The following is a 5,857-nucleotide window of genomic DNA, read 5'->3' as shown; positions in this document are numbered from 1 at the left end:
GGTTGCCACAGACTTCATGATCCCAGCACCCAAGGTTTTGTGAACTGTGCCCAGGGAGGACAGTGGCCAATATTTAATTCAGCGGGGGGCAAGGAAATGAAGATTTTTATCCCTGCAGTCCCTAAAACACCAGCTGCAGAGGCCCCATTATTCAAACAATATAAAAGCCTGCCAACGTTCAGGAGCACTATTAAGTACCACTGCAAACCAATCTGCCAATGCTGTAATGAGGAAGGCCAGCTCTGTGAATGTGAATCCCAGCTCCTCAGAGGTGAGCCAGGCAGGAGGCCCAAACAGAGGCAGCTTCCTATGAAGAAAGTCACTGGGGAACTCCAGGAAGTTTCTCCCTCACCACCCAAAAGGTCCAGATGGTTGGCAAACCATCAGAAATCAAATTGGAAAGAGGCACTTTACCAGATGAAAAACACAGAGAATATGAAGAGAGCTTTGCCAAAAAGATAATTTTAAAAGGGCCAACTGACTATTTTGTCTGCTTACCATGAATTGGAATGACTGCTTACTGAAGCCAAAATGAGATGATTATCTGGTTTGCCTACATATCAAAAACGCATGACCTTAAGGACTCAAACTGCCTCTGATCATGAGAAGCCACAACAGAGTCATACTCACCAGTAAAAAAGAAGTCAATCTGACATAGAAGAGGACCCCACTTTCTCTGATGAAGTTTAACCCTGGGGTTCCTTATCCTTAGTATACTGGGTTTTCTTGGCTTGGAAGGGAGCCAAACTTCCTATTGCTGACTAGCTGTTAAGGTTTAGCCCCCTAGAGCAAATTTGTGGGAGGCTCAGACGATGCATACAATTGGCACAATGCAATGGGTATCATTTTGCAGAACTCTCCAAGGGAAAAGACACTATTACTATAACTGGCACAGCACCTTCCAAGGCTAAAGCAAAAGAATTCTTTTCACATGGTGCTCCTATCTCAAAATCAGGCCACACTGCTCCCTTTAGTCCTACTAATACAATTAGAGATTAGATAATACCAAGAAGTCAGCCCATAATGAAAGAGCGGCTTACCCAAATACCTGTGTAACCACTATTACAGCCAGGCATGGTGGTGCATAACTGTAATCCCAGGGACTTGGGAGTCTGAGGCCGAAGAATCACAAGGCCAGCCTCAGCCACTCAGGAAGGCCCTGTCTCAAAATAAAAACTAAAAAGGCTTGAGGATAGAGTTCATGATAAGGCTCCCCTAAGAAAAAAGAAAGAAACTATTATAACTATTTCCAATGAGGCCCTCCCAATAAACTCAATACTCCACAGCCTCCATCTATCCCCTTGCCATCTCAAAATTTCCAGGAGGCCTTCTATTAGCCACTAAGGTATCTAGGTACAACTGATGATTCCATTTAGGAGCACTCACTCCAACAAGTGCAAGATACTCTGATTTCCATTAATGCTCTGCATCCTCAGGGCCCCAAGGATCCCAGCCCCATTATCTCAGGTCCAATACCTTACACATTTGCACTGATGTCAACCACCCAAAGCTCTGCCTTAGGAATCTGACATGCTCCCTGGACCTCTGTCCCTAATGGGAGATGATCACGCCCCTCAACACTTTGGTCCTTTGGAGTCTGCACAATTTCATCACTTCCTGGTTCTTCTAGAATCAGAAACTCAAAAAACAGTACCCACCTAAGAATCCTTTGAAACATGAGGAATGTCCTTTCAACTTTAGAAGAGCTCACTTGTTCTCAGGTCCTAGACAAATTAATTAAATTTGATGTCACATTTGGAGCAATTCTACTGGAAAATTTTCTGTGTTTATTACTTACATTCAAATTTCCCATCATTTTAATAGATGCCATGCACCAATTAGAAATAAATGAAAATCTTAGCATTATTGAGTTGTGCCATATTAAACCCCATTTATTTACATGTACTCATTAAAATAGTTGACACCCCACAATACCAGAAACAGAGTGGCTATAGCCTGTGATACAAGATAAAAGAGGGAGTCATAAGCCCCAAGGTTTCTTCCCTTGTCCAAGTTGCCTTGTCATCTAAGTCGATAAAAATAAATGATGGTTCCTTATTGATTATTGTAACCTAAATGCCAAAGTTTCTCCCATCAAAGGACAAATACACAATATTATTGAGGTGATCAAGAATAAAGACACCCACATCTTGAAATAGCTTGCTATAACTGTTTTATTCTATTCCCATTACTGGGGCTTCCCAGACTCAATTTACCATCTTCCAAGTACCAAATCTACATTTGCTTGACTCTGGGGTAAATAGCTTTGCCGCACATAACCATTGCCACCAAGACCTGGGTAATATATTCATTTGGCTTCTATTTACTGCCAGCATTATGTAAATGATATTCCCTTAAAATCTGAATCACTAAAAGGCATCCAGGCAGACATGGATGCCACAGTGTCCCAACTACGAAACAGAGACTGGGATATCACACCACTTAAAATCCAAAGGCTGTTGACTTCTGTTAAATTCCAGAGCACTAGCTAAAGCTCTTGCTTTTGGTTCAGGCCATGGAAAAAGGACAATTTCCTTAAACAGAATAAAGAACTATGAGCACTATTCACATAGCAAGAGTTGGCAAGTGCTTGCCTTAAAATCCGTGTCACCCATGTTACTGTTCATATCAAAGCCAACACATCTAAGGCTCTCTTTAATGATCAAGCTGATCCATTAATGATAGGTCACCCTACAAGCTCAGCATGCACCCACGTTCTATGAACCTAAATTTTCACCTAAAAACCTTCCATGCTATCATGCTCTAATGAATGGATGACTAATCTGATTTCCCCCTCTAAGTCCCTCAAAGAAATTATTGCTTCAGAGCTATTTCCACAAAAAGTGTGGATTATTACAATGGGAGATAATTCCACTTCATGAATGAAAATAACATTCAAAAGTAATGATAGAACCAACACTCTATCCCACAGTGATAAAACCAGACAACTCTCCTTAGTAATCTTTCTTACAAGAAGGAAACAAACACCAAACAACAAAAAGCCTACTAGATGCAACTGCACATCATAGTGTTGCATCTTGGTCTTATTATTATTGGTCTGGCTGCTTTCATTGTTCTGTGATCTAGGCTCAAACAAGCCCTGTTTCAACTAGACACGGCAAATGCTGGGGCCCAAATGCCATTGAATTTGGCTAACGCAAGCCCTGCTGCCCCAAACCCTCACTGACTTGTCCATCACCAACCAAGGACTGAGACAAAACATCTACAGTAATTGGTTAAATTAGAGGGTCTTCCTACAAACTAATACTGAAGTTCCCACCTCAACTACAAATGTTTTAATAGGCAAACATCCTAACCAAGTGCAAATCGGGTCACACGATTGACGATCTATGTACAACAAAACATCTCTCATCACCCATAATAGAAAAACTTGTACTGTTGACAATTTTAGATTCAGCTACCCTTGATTGAGACTTTAATTGTTCAGTCAAATTCAGGTACGTTGTAATTGAACATCAATCCAGTTACATCAGTATCCAATATCATCAATGCTACCTGTGTATGCACAAAGACTTTGACTTAAAAGACGGTTGCACATCAAACTCCCAGGGCCCAGCATGTATTCAAATTCTACAAACAGCTCAGCCTCATTAGAACACCATAGAGCCACAAAAATATGAGCCCTATCAACTTAAGTGGGTTCCATGTGAGAAAGATATTCCAGTAGCACACTGACCCAACTCAAGATCTTGCCTTTAGGGATGACTTTACTTCTGCCTCTCAGCCAACTACCAGGAGTGCCAGCTACACTAGAACTTGAAAAGCCTCACCCCTATAGGGGACCCTATAATCTTGGCTTTTTAGTAACTGATTAGATTGCGAATTCCTGTTTTTAAAGGTTGGACTTAACCAAACAGGAGTGATTTTTTTCAGACATTGCAGGGATTTTTGTTTTGTTTTGTTTTGTTTTGTTTTTGGGTTTTTTTGGTTTGGGGGTTTTTGTTTTTTTGTTTGTTTGCCCAACTCAGCGCCCTGCTCTGTGATCCTATAAAGATACCAGTCCTGCCCCTTATGAGTTTGTAATCCAACTCCATACCCCATTAAAGTTAAGCCCCTTGGGAACCAAACCCAATGTATCCATAATGCTGCTAAGATTCAGGTTCTTGCTAACCACCCACCTGCTCCTGGTCAGAGGGTAGTTTTACTGAAGTCTCCACATTGTGTACTCTCCAAAGTTTAGCAGAATTCTGCTGGCCTCTCAATACTCAAATCATTTAGTCCTTCCATCTTTTCCCTTTCCCCTTGTTCATTTTCAGCTCCCCCACTTTTGCCTCAATCTCTCCTGTTCTAACCGTGTCTATTGCTCTTGTACTCTAAAACACTGTATGGCAAGGAAAATATAGACCCATTGCCCTAGGCCTTTGGATATTTACACATATATCCAAAATACACATGCATTTGGCTGAACTTACCTGTTAGGCATTGACCATCTGTAACTGTTGGACTTGCTATCATCCTTCCACATATCACACCACACATCCACCTGGCTGATATCTGCTCTAGAGATGGAAAATATCCAGTAAATGAAATCTCTTCCAAATTTGTCTTCTGGGCTCCCCTGCATGGCCAATTTCCTCAGTATGTACCACAGATGAACCATCCAACCAGCAATGCCTCTCCATTACCGTGTATTCAACAAAAAACCACTTTCTTCCCTAGTTTCATTCTCTAATATTTCCACTTACCTAAAATAAGGTATGATTTTTCCAGCTTAAAGATAACACCACAGGATTATATGTGGCCCAGCAAATAAGGATGTAAAGCACCTCTGCTTGGTCCTTCCATTAACTACAAATCAGAAGCCACATGGAGACATTCTGGTTTCTCTTGGCCTTCCCATTTATATTCATGCTAATCATTCTCCACTACCCCTGCCCAGTATCAGTCATACCTATGATACATATGCCATGTTCATACCTATAATACGAAGACTTACCACTACCTTGGGACTTGCTAGAATGGACGTAGGGAATGTTGCTCTAAAAATCATTGACTCTAACCAACATATGCCCAAAACTCTAGTATCTCATATTTCTTAAGTACCACAAATACTAAGTCTGATTAGCCAAGGCCAGGGAACCTGGCAAAAATGGTTTTTGACAGTGAATTTGTCACTGATTATATATTAACTAGTCAAGATAATGTTTAACATTAATGCTTCCTGCTACCGCCAATCAAGTGGTCACTCTGATGAAAAGCCTGGACCACAAAATCATCATTAGAAACATAACTCACAACTTCAACACAGTCTCTAAGTGAAAAAAAAAATGCTACTGAGACCCCCACCATGACTGATGTATTCTGGTAACACCAAACATACACAGGGACTGTCTACAAACCAACCTTCAGGAACTCTTCATGTTTCTACGTCGTCTTTTTCTTTTTACTGTCGTAATAAAACATTTTTCTATGTTCGTTAATTCAACCCTTAGAAAAGTCGTAATCTTCTGGTCAGTCACTGAGCCTTTCTAGAGGTTCCTACCACTCAAGTCACTCAAATACCCTAAATAATTGAGCTCGAAATTGATGTCAAGGACTCAATTTTTATATATATTTTATATATGAATGTTTTCTTTTTTTAATTTACTGTGCTATCTTGATCTAGTTTTGAAGCCCTGGCTAGAAGCAGGGCAGTTCCTTTTCTTGAGAAGCTGATTAAGTCCACACTCCGTTTCCTTTATCGGGGTGTTTTACTCTTGGGACGTTATGTACCTAACCGAATCACTACAGGGCCAGACAACAGATAAGGGGACAGCCTCTCTGCCCTGGAGCCCACAAAAATTATTTTAGTCAACCAAAATATGAGGAACCCAGGGACTTAGCTAACCCTACCCTG

General features: G+C 40.9%; 1 long non-coding RNA gene across 1 annotated transcript; it reads right to left on the bottom strand.

Annotated features, from left to right (window-relative positions):
* Window positions 1–573: 573 nt before the first annotated feature.
* On the bottom strand, window positions 574–5,060 carry LOC306653798. Its single transcript, XR_013761794.1, has 3 exons — window positions 4,958–5,060; window positions 4,434–4,520; window positions 574–1,724 (listed from the first exon to the last, which is right to left on the bottom strand). It is a non-coding gene; the product is annotated as an uncharacterized lncRNA (long non-coding RNA).
* Between the last annotated feature and the right edge of the window lie 797 nt (window positions 5,061–5,857).

The sequence above is a fragment of the Sciurus vulgaris genome, assembly GCF_902686455.1.
Source record: "Sciurus vulgaris genome assembly, chromosome: 1".
Classification (NCBI taxonomy): domain Eukaryota; kingdom Metazoa; phylum Chordata; class Mammalia; order Rodentia; family Sciuridae; genus Sciurus; species Sciurus vulgaris.
The sequence above is the reverse complement of the archived record's forward strand: the minus strand, read 5'-3'. Positions and strand labels throughout refer to the sequence as shown.